The sequence below is a fragment of the Rhincodon typus genome, chromosome 24 (genome assembly GCF_021869965.1).
Source record: "Rhincodon typus isolate 14 chromosome 24, sRhiTyp1.1, whole genome shotgun sequence".
NCBI lineage: Eukaryota > Metazoa > Chordata > Chondrichthyes > Orectolobiformes > Rhincodontidae > Rhincodon > Rhincodon typus.
In genome coordinates this window covers 1,104,404-1,131,551 of record NC_063355.1, presented here as the reverse complement: position 1 = coordinate 1,131,551, position 27,148 = coordinate 1,104,404, and positions in this window count along the sequence as shown.

Here is a 27,148-nt window from a genome sequence, read left to right as displayed (position 1 = left end):
CGGATCCCTAGGTATCAGGGTAACCCACAAACCAACAACCACACTATGACAGCTACTGATGAATGTAAAGTATCCCATACTCATAGGCAATAAAACCAACATAATACACAAAATACCATGCAAGGACTGTGAAAAACATTACGTAGGCCAAACCAGAAGAAAACTGACAATAAGGATGCACGAACACCAACTAGCCACCAAGAAACATGACTGGTCTCAACACACACAGGCAAAGAAGGACACAAATTCGACTGGGAGAACATACCCATAATAGCATGAGCCAAACAGAAACATGCCAGGGAATTCCTGGAGGTCTGACATTCCAACTGGAACTCCATAAAACACAGTGAACTGGACCCAATATACAAACCACTGAAAAACAGAATGGGAATCCATGGAGACCCAGATTCACTGTACAGCAACACGCTACCAATCTATGCATATGATGCAGAACGAGTTGAAGAACAAAGACGGAACCAGGAAAGCATGCCCTACATAGATGATTCACCTTCGTCATCACCCCAGCTCAGCTCCAAAAGTCGGGGTAGCAGGGACACTATATCATTTGGGTCCTTGGAATCAACCAAGTCCATGAGTAGATTTATTCTAAAACAGTGAAAGCCAATACAATGCCTAGAGAAGGCAAAGATGTGAAGGAATTAAACAAAAATGTACCTTGAAAGAATATGTTGTTGCATAATTGAATGAGTCGGGTAAAAGCGGCTACACGGTTGGAATTAGTTAAGGTAGTGAAGGAAATCCCAAGAGAAGGCTGTCTGTGTAGAGTTTGCACATTCTCCCCATGTCTGTGTGGGTTTCCTCTGGGTGCTCCAGTTTCCTCCCACAGTCCAAAGATGTGCAGGTTAGGTGAATTGGCCATGCTTGTGTTCAGGGATGTGTAGAATAGGTGGGTTATAGGGGGATGGGTCTGGGTGGGATGCTCTGAGGTTCGGTGTGGACTTGTTGGGCCAAAGGGCCTGTTTCCACACTGTAGGGATTCTATGAAGTCGAGCTGCACCTAATGAAGTAATGCCAACCACCCAAGCAAACTAAGGCATATAAGTAACAAGCAGGACAGAACACCAACACTTCACCGGAGGCGCACTGATGATGTTACCTCGCAGGGTGACGAAATGTCTGCAACCAAACACACCGGCTCAGCAAGCAAATCTATGACCTCATCCACAGCCTGAGCTACAAATCTTCTCATAACCTTTAACCACCTCTCTTGCAATGACCTGCCACCAAGAGTAACTGCTCTGGGCAGTACCGCCACCGCAGCCGATGACTCACCAAGTCCATGAGTCATGACAGTAAATATGGATAAAAGACACTTTTACAAAAGGTGAAATCAGCTGATTCCCAAAATTTATTGCGATCCTGCCTTCCTGAAGATCTCTGTGAAGAGCTTGAAAGTCTGAAGATTCAGCAGCCATGATGACTTCTGTAGTCAGATGATTGGCCATTGTTCCCATGGATGTCCTGATCATAACATCTTCCTTGATTTAGGAAAGATTCCTTTGTTTCAATTGATGTTCGATTCCTTCATGGGACATGAGTATTGCGTGTCTAGGTCACCTGTTACTGCCCATCCCAAATTGTTCTGGAGAAGATGGTAGTTAACGACCTTTTTGAACCAATGTAATCCTTGAGTTCTGTTGAGTAACCTAGAGTTACTCAATCCTTGAGTAATACCTAGAGTTCTGTTAAGAAGAGAGTTACAATATCTTGAACCAGCAACAAGGGTGGAGGAATGGCATTGCATTTCTAAGTCAGGATGGATGTGTGGCTTTAAGGAGACTGTACAGGTGGTGGTGTTTCCAAGTGGTAGTGTTCCCAGGGGAATCTGTGGACCTTGTCGTTCTAGGTGGTAGAGTTTCAAGATTGGAATGTGCCATCAAAGGTACTTTTATGAGTTACTATTGTGCACACTACTGCCACTATGCATTGATGGTGAAAGGAATGAATGTTGAAGTTGGTGGATGAGTGCCATTCAAGCGGAATGATTTATCCTGTATGATGTCAAACTTATTGAGTGCCACTGGAGGTATGCCCATCCAGGCAAGCATATTCCATCACACCCTTGACTTGTGCCTTATAGGTGCTTAGCAGTCATACAAGGACCCACAGAACCCATGACCAGTGACATTCTAGGTGGACAATCATATTCATAGTGAGTAATTGCTGACAATGTCAAAGAGATGGTGGACAGACACAGAAGGTGAGTTAATTGCTGCAGGATTCTGACCTGTTCTTGTAGCCACGTTCAATTTCTGGTCCTGATTACTTCCAAGATGTTGATTATGGGGGATTCAACAATGGCAATGCCATTGCTGTTTAGATTCTGTCCTATTAGAAATGGTCATTACCTGACACTTCTGCGGCATGAATGCTACTTGCCATTATCAGCCCAAACCTGAATGCTACCCAGGTTTTGTGGCATTTAGCATGAATTGCTTCAATAACTGAGGAGACAGGAATAGTGTTGACCATTAGTGAACATTTACGTATCAGACCTTATTATGGAAAGAATGTCATTGATGGAGCGATTGAAGAACATTGGGACTAGGACACTATCCTGTGAGATTAACGCAGTTATATCCTTGTACAGGGATGATCAACCTCCAATATCCAAAGACATTTTTCTTTATGGTAATTATGACTTCAACCAACCAAGAGCTTTCCCTGATTCTCATTGACTCCAGTTTTCCTAGGACTCCTTAATGCCATACTCATCAAATGTTACCTTGATGTCAAGGGCAGCTCCTCTCACTTCATCTCGGGAGAACAGCTGTTCTGTTCATTTTTGGGCAAGGCTTTAATGAAGTCAGAGCTAAGTGGCTCAAGGAGAACCCAAACTGTATATAAGTGAGTAGTGAGTATTCTTTTGCTATTGCCACTTAATAGCACTGTCATTGATTCCTTCTATCACTTTTTTGATCACAGAGATTAAACTAAGAAAGTGGTAAATGGCTGGGTTGAATTTATCCTGCTTTTCATGCACAGGACAATTTGCCCCATTGATGGGTGGCGGCCAATGTTGCAGCTCTACTAGAATAGCTTGGCTAGGGGCATGGCAAGTTCAGGAGCACGCATTTTCAGTACTAATGCCAGAGTATTGTCAGGACTTATAGCTTTTGAAGTGCCTTCCACCCTTTCTTGATTTCACATGAAGTGAATCAAATTGGTTGAAGGTTGGCATCTGTGACACTGGACTTGAGGCCTAGATGGATCATTCTCATGGCACACCTAGCAATGGATGCAAATACTTCACCTTGTCTTTTCCACTGATGTGCTGGACTCCCCATCATTGAGAATGTAGATTTTATTGTAACTTCCTCCTCTATTCGGTTAAATTGTCCACCAGCATTCACGATTGGATGCAGGAACTGCAGAGCTTTGATCTGATCCACTGGTTGTGGGATCACTTAGCCGTGTCTATTGCATGCCCTTCCACTGTTTGGTATGATACAGTCAAAGTCACCAGGTTGACACCTCATTTTTAAGTGCACATTGTGCTGCTCTTGACATGACCTCCTGTACTCGTCCTTGAACTAGATATGATCAATCAGCTTGATAGTAACAGTAGAGTAGGTGATGTACTATACCAAGAGCTTACAAACTTACAAGTAGTTGAATATACTTCTGCTGATGGTCCAGAGCCTCATGGATGCTCAGTTTTGAGTTGCTAAGTATGTTCAATCTCTGCCCCAGTTATCATGGTCGTGGTGCCACAAAACATGATGTAAGGTATTCTCAATGTAAAGACAGACTTTCGTCTCCGCAAATGCGGTGGTCTCTTCAACCAATATTGTCATGAACAGACCCATCTGCAACAGGTAAATTAGTAAGAACAAGGTATTGTTGACTCCAACGCCACCTGCCATAGACCTAGTCTAGCATCAATGTAATTTCAGATTTAGCCAGCTCAGTCATTAGTGGTGCTACCAAGCCTCTTGGTGGTGATGTGGAAGTCCCCATCCGGGGCACACTCTGTGTCTTTGCCATCCTCAGTTCTTCCTCCAAATGGTATTCTAATGGCGTACTGATTCATTGACGAAAGGGTGGATAGGTATTAACAGGTGGTTTACTTGCCTATATTTGATCCAATCTCAAGAGACTTCACAGAGTCTGATGTCGATGTTGAGAACTGAGAACTACGAAAAGTAGACATGCTCACCAAGCCAGTGGGTTTGGTTGCAAACGTTTCATCATCCTCCTAGGTAAAATCGTCAGTGCACCTCTGGTGAAGTGTCAGTGTTCTCTCCAGCTTGTGATTTATATGTTTTGGTTTGCTGGGGTGGTTTTTATTACTTCCGATTCTGTTTCTCAGTGGTTTATACACAGGGTCTATTCAACGTGTTTGTTGATGGAGTTCCGGTTTGAATACCAGGCCTCCGGGGATTCTCTGGTGTGTCTCTGTTTGGCTTTTGTGATTATGGATGTGTTGTCCCAGTTGAATTTGTGTCTCTCCTTGTCCGTGTGTAGTGAGACAGGTGAGAATTGGTCGTGTCTCTTAGTGACTAGTCGGTGTTTGTGTAACCATATTGTCAGTTTTTTTCTAGTTTGGCCTATGTAGTGTTTCTCTCAGTCCTTGCATGGTATTTTGTATATTTCACCAGTTTTGCTTGTTTTGGGTATTGGATCCTTTACGGTCATCAGCAGCTGTCATAAGGTGGTTGTCAGTTTGTGGGCTACACTGATACCTAGTGGTCTGAGTAGTCTTGTGGTCATCTCTGAAATGTCCTTGATGTATGGTACGATGATTAATGAGTCTGGTCATGTTGTGTCTTCCTGTTATGGTCTGTCTCCAGGTGAGAGGGGTTAAGTTTAGGAGGAGAAGTTTGGAGAAAATTTTTCATACAGAGGGTGGTGGATGCAGGGACATTAGCAATATTTAAGGTGTGCCTTGATAGAAACACGAACGGGAGGCAATCAGAAGGATAGAAACTGCAAATGGGCAATAAATTGTAGGTCTAAATAACAGTTAGGAATTATGCAAGCTTGGTCAGCTGAAGGGTCTGTTCCTGTGCTGTATTGAATCGTATTGTATATTGAAATAAAGTGGAAAAGTATGTGGAAAATAGGCCTAATGCTAAAACAGTCTGTTTTGACTGAGGGGTAGCCATGTGACAGTGAACTGTCTGCGAGAACTGTCATGTTGGGATGTCACATGGAGCTACTTGGAGATGTTTTTCTGTATAATTTAGTCCAGGTAAGTGTGAGGTGCTGCACTTTGGGACATCAAATGTTAAGGGTAGCATGGTGGCTCAGTGGTTAGCACTGCTACCTCATAGCACCAGAGATCCCTGTTGAATTCCCTCAGGTGACTGTCTGTGTGGAGTTTGCACATTCTCTCTGTGTTTGCGTGGGTTTTCTCTGGGTGCTCCGGTTTCCCCCCGCAGTCCAAAGATGTGCAAGTTAGGGGATTGGCCATGCTAAATTGCTCCATAGTGTCCAGGAATGTGCAGGCCAGGGGTGTTAGCCGTGGGAAATGCAGAGTTATAGAGATAGGGAGGGGGCTAGGTCCAGGTGGAATGCTCTTTGGTGGGTTGGTGTGGACTCGATGGGCTAAATCCCTGCTTCCACACTGTAGGTATTCTACGAAAAGTATACAGTTAATGGCAAGACCCTGAACAGCATTGATGTACAGACCGATCCTGGAGTTTAAGTCCATTAGATTTATTTATTTGTCAAGTGTACTAAGTATAGGAACAAAAGTACAGCGAAAAGTGCACAAAGTTGCCATTAACTGGCACCCACTTGTTTATAAAAACCAGAATCAAAAGATTTAACAGAGCCAAAAGGTAAGCAATAAAAAAAAGTCCAGATCTCAAAGTACCAAGTCCCATCTCCACAATATTGCAGGTGCTGCTCCAATCGCTAGGACACCCAGGAGGCCGCCACTACCACCGCCACCATGCAAAAGGCCCACTCGCACCACTGTTGCTGCCATCTTACCGGCCTGCTCCGGCCTACACTCAATCCACCATCCACGCCCCATGCATTCAGCTCCACCACGTGGTTCCCGGTCGCGACACGACTCCTTTCCGACTCCTTAGGTATGTAATTTAAAGGGCTGGGGGTGGGAGGGGATAGAATTAGTGCAGAGAGGAGAGAGAAGAAGAAGAGACAAAGAAAGGAAAAGGAAAGGGAACTAGCAAGCAGAGTGGAGCTCCAAATGGAGCGACTTACCCTGCTGCCATCTTGCCGGAGCATAGCTCGCTGAAAGTGGTCACACAAGTAGGTAGGGTGGTAAAGAAGACATATGGCATGCTTGCCTTTATTGGTTGGGGAATTGCGTACAAGGGTCAAATCTCATGTTGCAGCTTTCAGTTTGGCCACACTTAGAGTATTGTGTTCAATTCTGGTTGTCACATTACAGGAAGGATGTGGAGGCTTTGGAGATGACGCGGAGAAGTTTACTATGATGCAGCTTAGATTAGACGGTATGATCCATAAGGAGGGGATAGAAAAACTCAGTTTGTTTTCTCTGGAGTGCCAGAGGCTGAGGAGAGACTTGGTAGAAGTCTATAAAATTATGTGATGCAAGTATAGGCTTGATGGTCAGAATCTTTCTCCCAGAATTGAAATGTCGAATACTAGGGGGCATGCATTTAAGGTGAGATGGGGAAAGTTCAAAAGAGATGTGAGGGGCAAGTTTTTTATGCAGAGTGGTAGGAGTCTGGAATACGCTGCCAGGGGTAGTGATGAAGGCAGATATCGTAGAAGCGTTTAAGAGACTTTTAGATAAGCACATGAATAAGCAAGGAATAGAAGGATATGGCCCAAGGGCAGGCAGAAGGGATTAGTTTAATTTGGTGTCATGTTCAGCACAACATCATGGGCCAGAGGGCCCATTCCTGTGCTGTACTGTTCCATGTTCTATAATGGAATGTCTGGAAAAGTATTCAAAGTACCACAAAATATACTGCATGTAATCTTAGATTCAGAATGGTACTAATATCAGAGACTTTGCCCCATTCCGTGGACTTCACCTTGGGCTAGGATTTGTAACTGTAAGAAGGCAATGAGGATTGTTGTCAACTTGACGCACATGTTACTTGCTGTCAAACTTCACCTTGGACTGAGATCGCAAACTGTGCTAGGAACTCTGGGTTCCTCAGACTGGCCATCATAAAGCAGGGTCCCCGACAGGTGGAAGGCAATGAAACTCTTTACTCCCTTATTTACCATTGAATATATATTTTCAGCTTAATATCTAAATTAATATATTTATCGCTGCTTAATACATATATATTACACCAATAAACGTGTTAATTTGAATCACTTAACTGGTAGAGTTTTTTGTTACATCCCACCAAATGCACTATTGAACCTTAACACCCATAGAAACTCACTTTTGAATGACTCCCATTGATTTTCATTGGCTTTCCTTCAAGTAGCTGTAACCAGTCCATTTTTATTACAGCAGCTTTCAGCTTTACAAACATTTGTCATGCCCAAATATAGAACTTTTACTGCTGTTCCATCTTTTTCCTTTCTGTGATGATGCTAAATTCAGCTGTGTTATGATCACTATCGTCAAAATGGTCACCCACTGTTACTTCATCCACCTGCCCAGCATCATTCCTAAGACAATCTAGAAATGCACCCTCTTTTGTTCGGCTTGATACATGCTGATTAAAAAAACGTTATTTCATGCTGTTTATGTCCCAATTGATGTGTGGATAATTCAATCTCCAACTGTTATTACCTTATTGTTTTTACAAAGAACTTTGCCTACATATTTGCTCCTCTAATTCTTTCCCACTATTTAAGTATCTGTAGTACATGCCTAGCAGTATGCCTGCCCTTTTTCCTATTTTTATGCTCAACTCATTAGGCCTCATGGAATGTTTCATTTAGTATATCATAACCCACTCACAACTGTGATCAGTTCTTGAACCAATAATGCTGCTCCTCACCATTTTTATCTACTTCATTATTCTGATGAAAATTCTATATCCAGAGATACTGAGCTGCCATTTTTGCCCCTCTTTAAGCTAAGTTTCTGTTACAGGAATTATATAATGCTTTGTGTGCCTATCTATCTCAGCTCACCAAATTTATTTGCTATACTCTTTATGTTTACATATGTTAGCTTTCAATACTGCCAAATGTTTATACTGTACATTTTTTAACCTCTGCTTTTTTTGTCTTTCAAAGTAACTTGCTAGGTTTCTGCCTCCCATTTCTTGCTGTCAATTTGTCCTTAGGTTTCCAACTCCAACAGTCTTAAAGCACTTCCCAATAGCACTAGCAACACCCTAGAAATCTGATGTCTACCCTCCTGCACCAATCTCCTACCTACCTCCCTGAATTCTTCTTCCAGGAGCTCATCCCCATTTCTGCTCAAGTCATTGATACAAATGTGGATCATAACTTCCGTCTAATCACCAGCTCTGAGAAGAATGCCCTGAACCAATGGGTAAAACTGTTCACCCTGACATCAGGGAGGCAATATACCATGCTGGAGTCACGCTGATGGTCACAGAAATGCCTGTCTGATCCCCTCACTATTGAATCCCTTATTATTATTTTTCCTCCAATCTTCTTCCTTCTTCTTGGAGGGTTCTGTTCAAAATGGTGGCTCATAACTAAACTCAATGGCTCCAGTCCCAACATTGTTGCTTCATGCTTCCATATTAAGTATTTGGTTGCCCTTGGCCAAGGGCCACAGATCCATCCATTGTCTTTTTGCTGACAGATTTCACTTTTAGATAGCTATCATTGGCAGATTGTGGTGATCTAGGAAGGGCTGTTCACATGTCCAAAGGAATCAAAGAGTCATAGGATCTACAGCCAGAAAAAAGCAGTTCGGTTCATCACATCCACCCTGGTCAAATGCAATCATCTAACTATATTCTAATCCCATTTTCCTGCATTTGGCCCACAGCCTTGTATGCCTTGGCATCGCAAGTGTACATCTAGATATTTATGAGGGTTTCTGCCTCTACCAGATACTGAGTTCCAGATTTCCACCACCCTCTGGGTGAAACAACTTTTCCTCCCAATCCCTCTAAAACCTCTGCCTACTACCTTAAATCTATGCCTCCTGGTTGTTGATGCCTCCATCAAGGGGAAATTTTTTTTGCTGTCTACCCTATTTATGCCCCTCATAATCTTATACATCTCAATCATGTCCCCTCTCAAATTCCGCTGCGAAAGGAAAACAACCCCAGTCTGTCAAATCTCTCTTCATCACTGAAACTCTCCAACCCAGGCAATAACCAGGTAAGTCTCCTCTGTACCTTCTCCAGTGCAATCACATCTCTCCTGTAGAGTCCAGAATTGCATACAATACTTTAACTTGGTCTGACGAACATTTTATCCTCTTCCAGCATAATATCCTTGCTCTTCAACTCTATGCCTCAACCTTTATTCCATATGCTTTCTTAACTACTTTATCCGCCAGTCCTGATACTTTAATGACCAGTGTACAGACACACCAAGGTTCCTCTGATCTGCAGTGCCCACAGTCCTCGTTTTCATCACGTATTCCCTTGCATTGTTTGTCTGCCCAGATGCATTACTTAACATTTGTCTGGACTCAATTAAATCCCCGGGACCTGATCAGGTGTACCCTAGGACTCTGTGGGAAGTGATTGCTGGGTCCCTTCCTGAGATATTTGTATCATCAATAGCCATGGGCGAGTTGCCGGAATACTGGAGGTTGGCTAATGTGGCGCACTATTAAAGAATGCTGCTAAGGAAAAGCCAGGGAACTATAAACCGGTGAGCCTGACATCATTGGTGGGCAAGTTGCTGGAGGGAATCCTGAGAGCTAGGATTTACATGTGTTTAGAAAGGCAAGGACTGATTCGGGATAATCAACATGGCTTTGTGGGTGGGAAATTGTGTCTCACTAACTTAACTGAGTTTTTTGAAGAAGTAACGAAGAACATTGAAGAGAGCAGAGCAGTAGATGTGATCTGTATGGACTTCAGTACGGCTTTCGACAAGGTTCCTCATAGTATGCTGGTTAGCAAGGTTAGATCACATGGAATACAGGGAGAATTAGCCATTTGGATACAGCACTGGCTCGAAGATAGAAGATAGAGGGTGGTGGTGGAGGGTTGCTTTTCAGACTGGAGGCCTGTGACCAGCAGTGTGCCACAAGGATCCCTGGTGGGTCCACTGCTTTTTGTCATTTATAAATATAGGAGGTATGGCTAGTAAGTTTGCAGATGACACCAAAATTGGTGGACTAGGGGACAGTGAAGAAGGTTACCTCAGAGTACAATAGGATCTTGATCAGATGGGCTAATGGGCTGAGGACTGTTGGATGGAGTTTAATTTAGATAAATTTGAGGTGCTGCATTCTGGAAAGGCAAATCAGGGCAGGACTTGTACACTCAGTGGTAATGTCCTGGGGAGTGTTGCTGAACAAAGGGACCTTGGAGTGCAGGTTCATAGTTCCTTGAAAGTGGAATCACAGAAAGATAGGATATGAAGAAGGCGTTTGGTATAGAGTCAGAGAGTAATGCAGCATGGAAACAGGCCCTTCAGCCCAAACTGGTCCATGCTGACCATGGTGCCCACTCAGCTGGTTCCAATTGCCTACATTTGGCCCATATCCCTCTAAACCCTTCCCAACCATGTACCTATCCAAATGTTTTTTAGATGTTGCTATTGTACCTGCCTTAACCACTTTCTCTGGCAGTCCATTCCATATACACACCACTCTCTGCGTGAAGAAGTTGTCCCTCAGGTCCTTCTTAAATCTTTCCCCTCTCATCTTAAACCTATGCCCTCCAGTTTTCAATCCTCCATCCCTGGGAAAAGAGACTAAATGCATTCATCCTATCTATGCCACTCATGATTTTATACACCCTAATAAGGTCACCCCTCATTCTCCTACGTTCCAAGAAATAAAGTCCTATCCTGGCCAACCTCTCCCTATAATGCAGGCCTACTAGTCCTCGCAACATCCTCGAAAATCTTCTTTGCACACTTTCCAGTTGAACTATGTCTTTCCAATAACAGAGTGACCAAAATTGTACACAATACTCCAAGTGCAGCCTTACCAACAACTTAGACAACTGTAACATAACGTCCCAACTCCTATACTCAATGCCTCGACCGATGAAGGCCAGCATGCTAAATGCCTTCTTCAGCACCCTGTTCATCTGTGATGCTGCTTTCAACGAACTATGTACTTTGGGTGGCAGGTGGCTCAGTGGTTAGCACTGCTGCCTCACAGCGCCAGGGACTCAGGTTCAATTCCAGCCTTGGCTGACTGTGTGGAGTTTGCACATTCTCCCTGTGTCTGCATGGGTTTCCTCCAGGTGCTGCACTTTCCTCCCACAGTCCAAAGATGCACAGGCTAGGTGGATTGGCCATGCTAAATTGCCCATAGTGTTCAGGTATGTGTAGATTAGGTGGGTTATAGGGAGATGGATCTGGGTGGGATGCTCCAAGGGTCGGTGTGGACTTGTTGGGCCGGAGGGCCTGTTTCCACACTGTAGGGATTCTATGATTTATACTCCTAGGTCTCTCTGTTCTACAACACTTCTCAGGATCTTACCATCTACCGTGTAAGTCCTTCCTTTCCAAAGTGCAACACCTAACACTTATCTGTATTGAATTGCATTTGCCAATCCTCAGCCCACTTCCCCATCTGATGAAGATCCCTCTGTAATTTTCGATAACCTTCCTCGCTATCAACGATACCTCCTAAATTTGTACCATCCGCAAACTTACTAATCATGCCTCGTACATTCACATCCAGATCATTTATGTAAATAACAAATAACAAAGGTCCCAGCACCAACCTCTGTGGCACACCACTAGTCATAGACCTCCAGTCTGAGAAACAACCTTAAACCATCACCCTCTGCTTCCTACTATTGAGCCAATTTTGAATCCAGCTAGCTAGCTCTTCCTGGATCCCATGCAACCTAACCTTCATGATTAGCCTGCCATGCAAGACCTTGCCAAAGGCCTTACTAAAGTTCATATAGACAACATCCACTGCCCTACCCTCAGCTATCCTCTTGGTTACCGCTTCAAAAAACTCAAAGATTTGTCAGACATGACTTCCTGCGCTCAAATCCATGCTGACTATCTCTAATCAGACCTTGACCATCCAAATGTTGGTTGATCCTGTCCCTCAGTATCCTCTCCAATAACTTTCCTACCATTGATGTCAGGCTTACTGGCCTGTAGTTTCCTGGCTTGTCTTTGCTACCTTTCTTAAACAATGGAACAACGTTAGCCACCCTTCAGTCTTCCAGAAATTCACCAGTGGCTAAAGATGAAGCAAAAATCTCTGCAAAGGCCTCTGCAATTTTTCCCCTAGCATCCCACAACATCTGAGGATTGACTTGATTGGGCCCAGGGGTTTTATCCATCTTAATGCGATCTAAGGCTGCAAACACCTCCTCTCTGGTAATATGTATATGGTCCAAAACATCCCCACTTGTTTCCCTTATTTCCTTAGCATCCATAATTCTCTACTCAGTAAACACCGAGGAAAATATTCATTAAAAATCTCACCCATCTCCTGCGCCTCCATACGTAGATGGCCATGCTGAATTTTAATGGTTGCCTTTTCTGATCAGTGCATTGAGTGTAGGAGTTGGGAGGTCATGTTGTGGCTATATATCACATTGGTTAGGCCACTTTTGGACTACTGCATGCAATTCTGGTCTCACTGCTATAGGAAGGATATTATGAAACTTGAAAGGATTCAGAAAAGATTTACATGGGTATTGCCAAGGTTGGAGGGTTTGTGCTATAGGGAGAAGCTGACTAGGCTGGGTTGTTTTCCCTGGAGAATCAGAGTCTGAGTGGTGACTTTATAGAGGTTCATAAAGTCAGGAGGAGCATGGATAGGGTAAATAGACAAGCTCTTTTCCCGGGAGTGGGGAGTCCAAAACTAAGGGCATACGTTTAAGGCGAGAGGGGAAAGATATTAAAGGGACCTAACAGGCAACTTTTTCACATAGAGGGTGGTGCACGTATGGAATGAGCTGCCAGAGGAAGTGTTGGAGGCTGGTACAATTACAACATTTAAAAGGCATCAGGATGGGTATGTGGATAGGAAGGGTTTAGAGGGATACGTGTCAAATGCCGGCAAATGGGACTAGATTAATTTAGGATATCTGATTGGCATGGACGAGTTGGATCTAAGGGTCTGTTTCCATGTTGTATATCTCTATGACTTTATGACTTCGAGTTCCATTTACCACTGATCAGCCCATTTGACCAGCCCGTCTCTATCCTCCTGTAATCTAAAGCTGTCCTCCTTATTATTTACCACCCCATCAATTTTGTAACATCTGTGAACTAACCGATCAACCCTCCTACATTCAATCCACCTAATTTATATGAATCATAAACAGCAAGGGCCACAATACTGACCTCGGCAGAACTCCACTGGACACAGACTTCCTGTTGGAAAAACACCCCTCAACCATCACCCTCTTCTTGGTGCCACTCAGACACTTCTGGATCCAATCTGCTAAATTTCCTTGGATCCCATGGGCTTTTACCTTCGTTATCAATCTCACATGTGAGATCTCATCAAAAGTCTTGCTGAAGTCCAACTAAACTACAGCAAATGCTTTGCTCTCATCTACTCACCTGATTACCTCTTTGAAAAAGTCAATTGTTTGGTCAGGCAAGATCTCCCTCCTTAACAAAACCATGCTGACTGTTCCTGATTAATTGCTACCCCTCCAAATGCAGTTTATTTCTATTTCTCAGAATTACTTCTAAATTTCCTCCACACTGAAGTTAAACTGATCAGCCTATAGTTATCTGTTTTATCCCTTGCTCTCTTCTTGAATAACAGTACCACATTGGCTGTCGTCCAGTCCTGTGGTCATGGAAGAATTGAAAATTTTTGAAAGCACCCTTATTATTTCCTCTCTTGTCTCACTCAACAACCTGGGATACATTTCAACCAGTCCTGGCCATTTATCTACTTTTAAGCATACAGGCCACTCAGAAGCTCTTCTCTGTCTATGCTATTTCCTTTAATTGTATCACAGTCCTTCGACCTGACTTCTATATCATCCCTCTGACTAGTGAAAAATAACGCAAAGTATTCATTCACCCTTAATGTACCTATAAAACAGTTTAGGATTTTCATTAGAGATAACGAGGTGTAGAGCTGGATGAACACAGCAGGCCAAGCAGCATCAGAAGAGCAGGAAAGCTGATGTTTCGGGTCTGGATCCTTCTTCAGAAAATTCTCATTTATTTTATCTGCCAGCATCATTTCATGTCACTTTTAGCTCTCCTAATCTTTTTAAGTTCCATCTTGCACATTCTGTATTCCTTAAATGCTTCTGCTGTTTTGAGCCCTTGGTATTTGCTGAAGCCTCCCTTTTTCTCTTAACTCAATGCTTTATATTCCTCAATATCCAGAGTTCACAGGATTTGATGGTCCCTTTTTCTTTATTTGAAAATATTGGCCCTGTAGTTTTCATATTTTCTTCTTGAATACATTTCACTGTTCTGAGACAGATTTACCTGAAAGAATCTGCCCCAGTCCACTCTGTGCAAATCAAAATCTGATTGTATTAAAATCAGCCACCCCCTAGTTGAGAACTTTGATTTCAGACCCATCCTTGTCCTTTTCCATGCAACCTTGAATCTAATGGAGTCATGAACACTGGTTTCAAAATACTTCCCCACTGATAGTTCAATCACTTGCCAAGCTTTGTTACCTAAAATTCAGTCCAGGACTGCCCCCTCTTTGTTGGGCCTTCTGGGTATTGACTTTAAAAGCTCTCATGGATGCATTATAAGAATTCTGCTCCCTCCAAACCTTTTAATGCAAAGACTACTCCAGTTAATGTTGAAAAGTTGAAACCCCTTACTATCACAACCCTATTACTTTTGCACTTCCCTGAAATTTGCCCACATATCTGTTCTGCTATTTCTCTTGGATTGTTAGGGGGCCTATAGTACACTCCCAGCAACATGATTACACCATTTTGGTTTTTAAATTCTACCTATAAAGTTTCATTTGAGAAGCCTTCTAAGAAACCATCCCTCCTTACTGGTGTAATATTTTCTCCGATCAGAATTGCAAAACTTCCTCCTCTTTTGCTTCATTCTTTGTCTCATCTGAAGACCCTATATCCTGAAATATTGAGATGCCAGTCCTGTCCACTTCTCAACCATGTCTCAATGACAGCAATGACAGCATATCCCCGCGGTTTAATTCGTCAGACTCCTACCATTAGAATCAATAGCATCAAACTTTGCTAAACTCCCTTATGCCTTAACTGGCCTGTAATGCCTATGCCTTCCTAACTCACTTGCTGTCACTTCTAATTTTGGCCATTCATCTTCCCCTGGTGAGCATTCTGTCTACATCCCAAACCCCTACCCAGTTATCTTAAACCCTCCTGAACAGCACTAGCAAACCTTCCTACAAGGATGCCGGTTCCTTTCCAGTTCAGGTGCAACCTGTCTGTCTTGTATAGGTCCCACTACCCCAATGTTCTCGAAATCAAACACCCTCCTTTCTGGACAATCTCTCTAGCTAAGCATTCGTCTGGACTAAACAGCTACTCCTTTAGTCACTCACACATACCTCCAGAAGTCATCCAGAGACTACTACCTTTTGGACCCTTTTCTTTGATCAACTTCCTAGGTCTCTAAATTCTGCTTTCAGGACCTCATTCCTTTTTCTAACTGTGTCATTGGTACCAATATGTACTACAATCTCTCTGTGTTTGCCCTTCCACTTCAGAATGCACTGCAGTCATTCAGTGACTTCCCTGGGAAGCAACATACCATCCTGGAGTCTCTTCTGTGGCTGCAGAAATGCCAGTTGGTTCCCTTTAGAATTTGAATCCTCAACCACCTTGTCCCGCTGTTCTTTTCCTCTACTGTTGCGCAGCCATGATACCATGAATTTGAGTGCCACTGCTTTCTCCTGCACAGTCATCTCCCCTACCAATATCCAAAATGGCTTCTCAGTTAGAAAGGAGGATGGCCACAGGGGACTCTGCCTGGTGGTCACTCTTGCCCTTTCTGAGGTGTGACCACCTCACTGAACATGCTATCAACAAATTGCTCAGTATCATGGACGAATCATTGTCAATGGGTTTCTCTTTACCCTTGGGACTGTTGTTTGAATATGAAAAAGATCTCTTTTGAGTCCTTATTGAGATATGTACCATCTAACCTCAATACCAGCTGAATCAATATGATTACTCATGTAACTTCTAAAAGTCATTTTGTAAGAATGTGTATATTATAAATACACAGTTGTCAAACATAGATATATTCATTTTTTCCAGCATTAGAATGTGAAAAGAAAAGAGACCCATAATGAATTGCATCGCACAAATCAGAAACATACTCACTTATGCATACTCTGTCTTCATTGCCCTTTAAACTATAAACTTTTCTGAGATGACATCTTATCAAATTTCTTCTAAAAATAAAAGCACAGCATGTCTACAGGTTCCCTTTATCTATAGCATATATTATTCCTTGAAAAAATTTGAATAAATTGGGTAACATAATTACTCTTTGACAAAATCATGCTGGCTCTTCCTGATTATTATTGGTTTTCTATGTGCTCAGCTATAACCTCTTCAATGAGTGATTCTAATTTCTTCCCCACAAAGATATCAAGCTAACTAACCTATAGTTTCATGTTTTCTGCCTCCCTCCCTTCCTGAATAGAGGGGTTATATTTGCTACTTTGCGTTCTGATGGAACCTTTCCAGAAGCTAGGGAATTTTGGCAAATTAAAACTCATTTATCTACTACCTAATTAGCTACCTCTTTTAAGACCATAGAATGAAATCCACTTGGATCTAGAGAGTTGTCAGTCTGTAGTGCCATCAGTTTGCTTAGTACTACTTCCCTCATGATTATAATTTCACTGAGTACCTTTCTCCCCTCCACCTACCCCATCCCACGAAATGCGGATATGCTTGTATATGAGTCGCTAAAAGTTCGCATGCAGGTGCAGCAAGAACAAGCACTTAGAAAGGCAAACAGTACTTTGGCATTCATTTCAAAGGGACTTAATTACTCAAGTAAAGATGTCTTGCTGCAGTTGTATAGATCCTTGGTGAGACTTCACCTGGAGTATTGTGAGCAATGTGCAAAATTCTCTACCACAGATGGCTGTGAAAGCTCAGTTATTGGATAGGTTCAAGACAGAAATCAGTAGGTTTCTGAAGGCTAATGGGATTTACAGATATGGAGATAATGTGGGAAAGTAGTGTTGAGGAGATGATTAACCATAATCTAGAATGGTAGGGCAGCTCTATAATCTGCCTCCTGCTCCTGTGTCCCGATTAATTACTTTAAACTTCTGACCTTTAGAGTTTTCCTCCAGTACTCAGTGGAGGTAGGTTCACTTGTGGCATTCAAGACAACATCGGTTGATTTTTTTGGTTAGAAAAGGTGTGCGAATGTATGGGGAAAAGCCAGGAGATTGGCACTCTGTAATAGAATTGGTGCAGGCATTGTGGGCCAAATGGCTCCCTTCCAGTGCCACAACAATTCTGTGATTTAATTCTGTGCTTCTGCCTTTTAGCTATATGAGTTTATCTTAACATGTGGTAGTTGTAATGGCCTTCTGATCTAAATCCAATTACTTCTGTTGCTGCAGCTTTTTCTATCTCTTTCCAGTTCCTGGGCATGGCTTTCAGCTCTCTTACCTACCAAATGACTTTGCCTGAGTGTGCCAAGCTAATTGCATTATTTCTCCTCACTGTCTCATGACCTGCTTGGGGAATTATCCATTCTGTGTTTATTTCTGTGGGCTCTTACCATTTCAACCTTTATGGATTGCATTGCCATGTTTGTGTTTCTGTACCTTTTTCACCTAGCTCAAACTGTACAGCTTCTGGCTGTTTAGCAGGTCAGCCCCTAGCATGGGCAAGTCTGAGACTACGCCCCCAATCACCAGCCCATTAATGAGCTCACTTTTACACACTCATAGATTCATTCAGCACAGAAAAGGTCCTTTGGCCCATTGAGTCTGCACCAACAATAACTACCACAAGGCATGCTAATTCCAATTTCCTGCACTTGTCCCGTATCCCTGAATATTATGATATCTCAAGTGCTCCTCCAAATATTTTTAAAAGGTTTTAAGGTTTCTAGCCTCCACTATCTTCTCAGGCAGTGCATCCCAGGTTCCCAACACTCGCTGAGTGAAAAAGTTTTTTCCCGAATCTCCTGCCCCTTACCCTAAAACTATGCCCTCTCGTAATTGACCCCTCAACCAAGGGGAACAGCTGGTCTCTATCCATCGTGTCCATACCCCTCATAATCTAATACATCTCCATCATGTGCCCTCCCAGTCTTCTCTGCTCAAAAGAAAACAATCCAAGCCTATCTAGTCTCTCCTTAAAGCTCAATTTCTCCATCCCAGGCAACATCGTGGTGAAATTCCTCTGTGCGCTGTCTAGCTACCACATCCTTTCTGTGGTGAGGTGACCAGAACTGCACATAATACTTCAGCAGTGGCCTGACCAACTCCCTGTACAACTCCAAGATTACCTCCCTGCTCTTGTACTCTATGCCACGACTGATGGAAGCAGATGTCCCATATGCCTTCTTAACTATCCTATTCACATGCTCTGCTGACTTCAGGGATCTGTGAATAATTACCCCAAGATTCCCTCAATTTGTCTAAGCTACCCAGTGTCCTGCCATTCATTAAATACTCCCTCCTCTTGTTTCATCTTCCAAAGTACACCACCTCTCACTTATCAGAGTTAGATACCATCTCCCACTGGTCTGTCCATCTGACCAACCTATCTGCATCTTCTTGTAACGTACAATCATCTTCTTCGCTGTTAACCACTTTACCAGTCTTGGTGTCATCTGCAAATTTGCTTAACATTCCCCACCACATTTTCATACTGATTCTTGTGTTACACCATTGACACAAGCCTCCAGTCATTCAAACAACCTTCTTCACAGAAATCATAGAATCCCTACAATGTGGAAACAGGCCATTTGGCCCATTGAGTCCACACTGATCCTCCGAAAAGCATCCCACCAGACACACCCCTATCCTATCCCAGTAACTTGCATTTCCCATGGCTAATTTGCCTACACTGCACATTCCAAGACACTGCGGGGTAATTTAGCATGGCCAATCTACCTAACCTGCATATCTTTGGACTGTGGGAGGAAACCGGAGCTGCTGCAGACATGGGGAAAATGTGCAAACTCCACACAGACTGTTGCCTGAAGCTGGAATCAAACCCTGGTCCCTGGTGTTGTGAGGCAGCAGTGCTAACTGCTGAGCCACTGTGCCACCCACTTCTACCGCTACCCTTTGTGTCAGTTTCTGATCTATTTTCTGAGGAAGGGTCACTGGACCTGAAACATTGAATCTGATTTCTCTTCAGAGATGCTGCCAGGCCTACTGAGCTTTTTCAGCAACTTCTGTTTTTGTTTCTGATCCATTTTGCGAAATTTCCCTGTATTCCATGTGCTTTAAATTAATTTTCACTATTGGTATCTCAGCAGTTTCACCAGCTAGTTTTTAACTATCCTTCTGAAACATGTATTGCAACTGCATGAAAATTCTCAATTCTCCCTACCAGCTGTGTCTGCAAGCACCCAGTGTCCCAGATTATGTTAACTTCTTTCCCTGTTCTTTGTTACCATTTGGAGACATTTCCCCTTCACACACAAAACCCCGGTAGTTTGTGTGTCCAATTCCTTCATGTTTACACAAGGGTTACAACTTTCATCATTATGGATACGGGTTATGTTGAACCTGTGGCTTTCTTTGTATATTAGCAATGTTCCTTCTGTGATTTGATTTGCTGGGATTAGCCTCCCCATTCTCTTTTCCTTTATTATCTAGTTCCCTCTGCCCCTCTTTTCTCTGCTGATACAGACTATTTGACATGTGCCAGCTGTAAGTCTGTGGGTTAGCTTACAATCCTTAGTCTTCCTGGCAGCTGCCCATGTTGAGACTATTTTTTGAGCTGAAGGTGCATGTTAGGGAGACTGTTTTTGAACTCCTCTAACACCACCAATTCACTTATTCCCTTTTGTTATGCTTGTAGAGATTGAATTTGATGGATGGCTACAATCTGTTTGTTTCTTTCAAACTACAGATATGTTTGCATGAGTTTCTGACATGAATTTCAGAAGTGCTGATGATGCATCTGGCAATCCAACTATGACTGCCATTCCTCAGAAGATTCAGCCCTAACTCATTTTCTCTTTATAAACCTTGACTTTCTAACTGTTCTCTCCTTCTCTTAATTTGTCCTTTCCTTATCTCTGAGCCTTAAACCCCAGCTTATTTCCAGTTTTTTCAGCTCCACTCGGGCTTTAGTAACCTGGTTTGGTTCTGATTCAGCTTCTGCTGTCTGCTCTGACTGCACTGAATTTAAAATGCTTTGAAAGCATCCTCAAAAATACTTGATTCTGTATCTTAATGGGAATCTTAAGTCCTCTCTGTCAAGCAATAGCTCTTCAATGTTCCATAACATCCATAGGATGCTAACTTCTACCAATTGGTAATCTCCTGATCAAGAAACTCTGTATCAAAAGTCACCATCTTAAGTCATTGTTAATACTTTTACAACAAAACTTGATGCTATAATGTCTGGTTTGGTTTCAAACAGTTTAAACTGTTACTTCCCTTCAGCTTTCAGTTTATTTACAGTTCAAAATTCAATTCTTTTCACAACCAATTAAATCTGGCTTTTAGTACAAACGTGATTTACTGGTTTTGCGATGGATGCAATCTGGACACAACACCCTATGTGAAATGACCAACACCAGCATGTCCCCACAATGAATATGAATAACCTCATAGATCATCATAGAATCCCTACAGTGTGGAAACAGGCTGTTCGGCCCAACAAATGCACACCAACCCACAGAGCATCCCACCCAGACCCATCCCCCTATAACTCACCTAATCTACACATCCCTGAACACTATGGGCAATTTAGCATGGCCAATCCACCTAGCCTGCACATCTTTGGACTATGGGAGGAAACCGGAGCATCCAGAGGAAACCCACGCAGACACGGGGAGAATGTGCAAACTCCACACAGACAGTCACCCGTGGGTGAAATCGAACCCAGGTCCCTGGTGCTGTGAGGCAGCAGTGCTAACCACTGAGCTTTTTATTTGTCGAGTGTTTCAATTTTAGAATAACTAGCAGTGCAGTTTTATGTTTTAAAAATGCAGAAGATTTACTCATTACATAATTCTTGCTGAAAGTGATTCAAATTTTTAAAAAACCATAAAGAACTACAAATTTCAATTTAAAAAAACCATCACATAGAATGCACGAAGATTGAAAGCATGTGCAATATCACCCCCTTGTGGCCATTTCTCTGTTGAAAAGAAAGAAAATCACCATACTTTCACAGGACCGTGGGGCTGCTGTCTAGTGGTGAGTTTAACCCGAGGGTCAATGCCTCATACAAGAGGGAGAGGTTGAGAAGGCAAGTCCTGGTGATCTCAGCAGGTACTGGAAATGAGCTTTTGGGTGGCACGGTGGCTCAGTGGTTAACACTGCTGCCTCACCACACCAGGGACCCAGGTTCAATTCCAGCCTCAGGCAACTGTCTGTGTGGAGTTTGCACGTTCTCCCCATGTCTGTGTGGGTTTCCTCCAGGTGCTCCAGTTTCCTGCCATGGTCCAAAGATGTGCAGGCTAGGTGGATTGGCCAGGCTAAATTGCCCGTGGTGTTCAGGGATGTGTAGATTAGGTGGATTATAGAGGAATGGGTCTGGGTGGGATGCTCTGAGTGTTGGTGTGGTCTTGTTGGGCCGAAGGGCCTGTTTCCACACTGTAGGGATTCTATGATCTGTGATCTTGTGCTTTTGCCTTTACTCTACATTGCTGACTGGCCTGTGTTTGTGTGTATATACCAGAATAAACGTGTTGGGGTTTGACTTTTCACATTATGTACCATGTCTAAAATGTGTCCTGCAAAGATATCACAGTTAATAAGGATGGGACGTCCAACCATTTACTTTGAACCAACAAAATGATAGAGGAATTGAGTCTTTCTTTGCTGAGAAATAGTTTTAAAAATCAGGTTTTCCTGAAAAGATTGTTTGCACTGGTGGATAGCTGCATCACTAAGTATAATTGGGAGGCTGGGAGAATACAGTTCTGACTGAGAATCTTTTGGTATGTGGAACATTCCCTGTAATATGGGATGTTTCTCACTGCTAATAATATCCTAGATTATTTTGATAATCCAACTATGAGGCAATAGGGGAAAGGAAAAAGGCAATATTTCTGACCAAAATGGGCCAAGATATGTCTGAACCATTCAAGAATTTGTGCATTTTCCTAAAACAAAGACACACCTCTAGAAGACACTCTGTATAGACTTGCGCAGCACTACATCACCAAGCCATTGGAGATTGCAGATAACAATCAACTTGGAACAAGAGATCAGTTATCCAGTAAGTTCATTGGAGATTTTATCATGGCTTTGCTAAAAATATGAACTCATTGGGAATTTTGGAGAATTTCAAGAGAGATATACAGGAGAGATGTGGTTTTAAAAAGTGAGGCATTCCAGTGATATTCTGCTAAGTGGTGCAGCCGTGCATCCACTGGGAGGTTCCGTGCACACCAATCTGCATGCTGCGCATTCGGTTCTGCCTGTGGAAGCCACTGCCATTCGTAAGCACATTGGGAAAAAAATGTGATAGAGAATGTTGATTCACAGTAATTCGCTTTCATTGTCAAAGCATATCTTGCCAAACATTAATGGACATCATAGAATCCCCACAGTGTTGAAGCAGGCCATTCAGCCCTTCATGTTTATACATGACCCCCCCAAAAGAACATCACAACCAGAAACCATACCCCTCCATCTCATCCTTGTAACCATGTATTATCCATGGCTAATCCACCTAGCCTGCATTTAATGGGCAATTTAGCGTGGGCAATCCACCTAAACTGCACATCTTTGGACTATGAGAGGAAACCAGAGAACCCAGAGGAAACCCACACAAACATGACAAGAATGTGCAAACTCCACAGACAGTCAGCCGAGGGTGGAATCAAACCCGGGTATGTGGCACTGTGAGGCAGAATTGATAACCACAGACTCACAGTGCCATGGATATGACTCAAGAAAAGTCTATGTTACTGACTGCCAGTCATCTGCTGAAGTAAATAAGCTGTAACTGAGAAAGCAGAAGGTTCCGTCAATGTCTTGTTCCTGATGCTTAGACCCCAGGGCTTGGGACAGAAATCACATGGTCATGTGTTTTTCCTGGGCTGAACCCCAGACCTGACCCCCAAACTCATGCACAGGGACAGTGTCCCTCTGAACCTAGTTATTGGGCCTGATGAACCCCCTGTCCAGTATCCTCCTGAGGCCAACATTTGGCTCGAAATTGTCCATTTTGGGAATGCAGAATGCTTCAGCTGCAAGAAGAACAGACATCTTCTAAAGGTACATTAAATGTCGTGGCAATCATTGTACACATTTGTCATCCAGCATAAGATTCAATGATAAGTCAGTTGACTTCAATAAAATGAGAAGTCCGATGATGTTCAGTGGAAATTGCAAGACACTGCAGACCAAGTAATGCTGGATGGAGCCCCAGTGGACATGGAAGCCAACATGAAGGTATCAGTCAGTGTGATTCCTGAATCACTGGACTGTCAGAAACTAAGTTAGCATCAGGTGAAGAATTCATGCGTATTATGAAGTTTTGATGGTTCCAGTCATCTATGAAGAGCAATGGGGAAAAATTATCAGTGAAGCACCACAAGATGATGTGATTGCCAAGTACCATGTGGTGTTTATTGAAATTGCAACCAATTTAAGAGTATAAGAACAATATAATGGATTCGAGGGAACGCAAGGCCAGTTTAATGCAGACTGCATCCAGTGTCATTTGCTGTAAGGGAGAAAATAGAATTAGAGCTGAAAAATGGTTTCCTCTGTAACTGGGTCAGATTGGACTTTTGTGTTAGGAGAATGTGAAACTAGCCAACTTAGTAGGACTTACAATAGAGTGCTAAGACTTGGGTAATTTAGGTTGGGAGGGGATGGCCTAGTGATATTTTCATTATACTATTAATCCAGAGACCCAGGAAATGTTCCGGGTTTGAATCCCATCAGATGGTGGAATTTAAAATCAATAAAAATTTGGAATTAAGCGTCTAATGATAACCATTGTTGATTGCTGGGGAAAAACACTTCTGATTCAGCAATGTCCTTTAGGGAAGGAAGCTACTGTTCTTACCTGATCTGGCCTGCACGTGACTCCACACCCACGAAAATGTAGTTGACTTGAACTACAATTAGGGATGGACAATAACTGCTGGTCCAGCCAATGATGCCCACAAACCCGTGAGTGAATTTTAAAAAAGTAGTAGGTCAGGGGAGGAAGAGAAAGAGGTATTCCTTTGTTTTTATTTGCATTTCTAACTTTTTAAGCTTCCAGGAATTGGCTCACACTCTCCTACAGAAGATGCGAGTTTCTCTTTATTCATTTGTGGGATATAGGCTTCCCTAGCTGGACAAGCATTTATTGCCTATCTCTAATTTTCCTTGAGAAGGTAGTGATGAGCTACCTTCTTGAACTACTGCAGACCATTTGGTGTAGGTGGACCTACAATGATGGTAGGCAGAAGGTTCCAGGAGCTTGACCCAGTTACAGTGAAAGCGTGGCCAAGTCTGCGTGGTAGTGGCTTGGAGGGGAACTTGCAGGTGGTGGTGTTCCCATGGATCTTCTGCCCTTCTCCTTCTAGATGAATAGTCGTGGGTTTGGAAGAGGGTATCTAAGGACTTTGATGAATTGCTGCAGTGCATCTTGTAGATTGTGCACACTGCTGCTACTGAGCATCAGTAGTGGAGGGAGTGGATACTTGTCGATGTGCTGCCAATTAAGCAGTTTTCTTTGTCCTAGATGTTGTCAACTTTCTTGAGTGTTGTTGGAACTGCACACATCCAGACAAATGGGGAATATTCCATCGCACCGTGACTTGTGCCTTGCAGATGGTGGACAAGCTTTGGAGAATCAAGCGTTGAATTATCTGCTGCAGTATTCCTCACCTCTGAACTGCTTTACAGCCACAGCATGTGCATGGCTAGCCCAGTTCAGTTTTTAGTCAATGGTAACCCCCAGGATGTCAATAATGGAGGATTCAGTGGTGATAATGTTATTGAATGTTAAGGGGTGATTGTCAGATTATTATTAGAAATGGTCATTGCCTGGCACTGTGGTGTGAATGTTACTTATCACTTGTCAGTTGATTCCTGGATATTTGGACATGGACTGCTTCCATATCTGTGGAGTCTGAAATGATGCTGAACATTGTACAACCATCAGCACGCATCTCCATTCTGATCTTATGAATGGTCAATGAAACAGATGAATGTGGTTGGGTCTTGGACATTACTCTGAGGAACTCCTGCAAAGATGTGCTGGAACTGAGTGTCACGGATCTCCGACAACCACAACCATCTCCCTTTGGCTAGGTATGACTCCACCCAATGGAAAGTCCCATTGACTCTAGTTTTGTTTCTAGCTTGACTTCTTGATGTCAAGGGCTGTCACTCTCACCTAACCTATCAAATTCAGCTCTTTTGCCCATGTTTGAACCAAGGCTGTAATGAGATCAGGAGATGGGTGGAACTGGCAGAACTCAAACATGATGTCACTAAGCAGGTTATTGAAAAGCAAGTGCTGCTTGATAGCACTGTTAATGACTGCTTCCATCACTTAATTAATGATTGAGAGCAGACTAATTGGACATTAATTTGGCCAGGTTAAATTTGTCCTGCTTTTGGATATGGGCAATTTTCTATATGGTTGGGTAGATGCCAGTGACATAGCTGTACCGGAACAGCTGTACTTGGGGCATGGCAAATTCTAGAGAGGGAGTCTTCAGTACTATTGCAGGAATATTGTCAGGGACCGTAGCCTTTGAAGTATCCATTGCTTTTATCCATTTCTTGTTATCGCACTGGGTGAATTGCATTGGCTGAAGATTAATATTTGTGATGCTGGGGTCCTCTGGAGTGAACCAAGATAGATCATCCACTTGGTACTTCTGGCTGAAGATTGTTACACATACTTCAGCTTTATTTTTTGCAGTGATGTACTAGGCTCCGCCATCATTGAGGATGGTGATATTTGTGGAGCTTCTGTCTCCAATATGTTGTTAAATCGTCTATTACCATTTGTGATTGAATGTAATAGAATAGCAGAGCTTAGATCTAATTCATATGCTGTGGATTTGCGTAGCTGTACCGTTTAGATTCTACTTAAGCTATCTGGCATGCAAGTACTCCTATGATGTAATTTCACCAAGTTGATACCTTATGTTTAGATGTGTTTGGTGCTGCTTCTGGAATGCCCTTCTGCATTGTTCATTGCATTAAGGTTGATCAAAAACAAAGTTGCTTTTCCAGCAACTTTGTTTTTGTTCCTGATTTACAGCATCCACAGTTCTTTTGGTTTTTATTTTGCATTAAGGTTGATCCCCTGGCTTGACGGTAATGGTAGATCAGAAGATATACTGGGCCATGAGGTTGCAGATTGTATTTGCATCCAATTTTGCTGCTGACAATGGCCCACAGCACAGTTATTTGTGAATATCCGACTGTGATTTATTCCATTACTAATTTTCAAAATGGTATAATACCCAATTTTCAGTTTAAGAACATAGAACAGTACAGCTTAGGAACAGGCCCTTCGGCTTACCATGACAGCGCCGATACATGACGCCGATCTAAACTAAAAACCCTTTGCCTGTACATGGACCGTATCCTTCTATTTGCTGCCTATTTGTGTGTCTGTCAAGATTCCCCTGAAATGTTGCTGTTATATCTGCTTCTACCACCTCCTTTTGCAGCGCATTACCAGCACTTAAGACCCTCTGTGTAAAAAAGTTACCTGTCACATTTCCTTTAAATATTTCCCAATTTACCTTCAACCCACATCCCCTAGTAATTGACATTTCTACCTGGGGAAAAGGACTCCAACTATCCATTCTATCTATGCCTGTTATAATTTTGTAAACTTCTATCAGGTCGCTCCTTAGCCTCTGATGTTCTGATAAAAACAAATCAAGTTTGTCCAATCTCTCCTCATAGCGAATACTGATCAAACCAGGCAACATCCTTGTAAACTTTTTCTGTACCGTCTGCAAAGCCTCCACATCCTTCTGCTAGTGTGGCAAC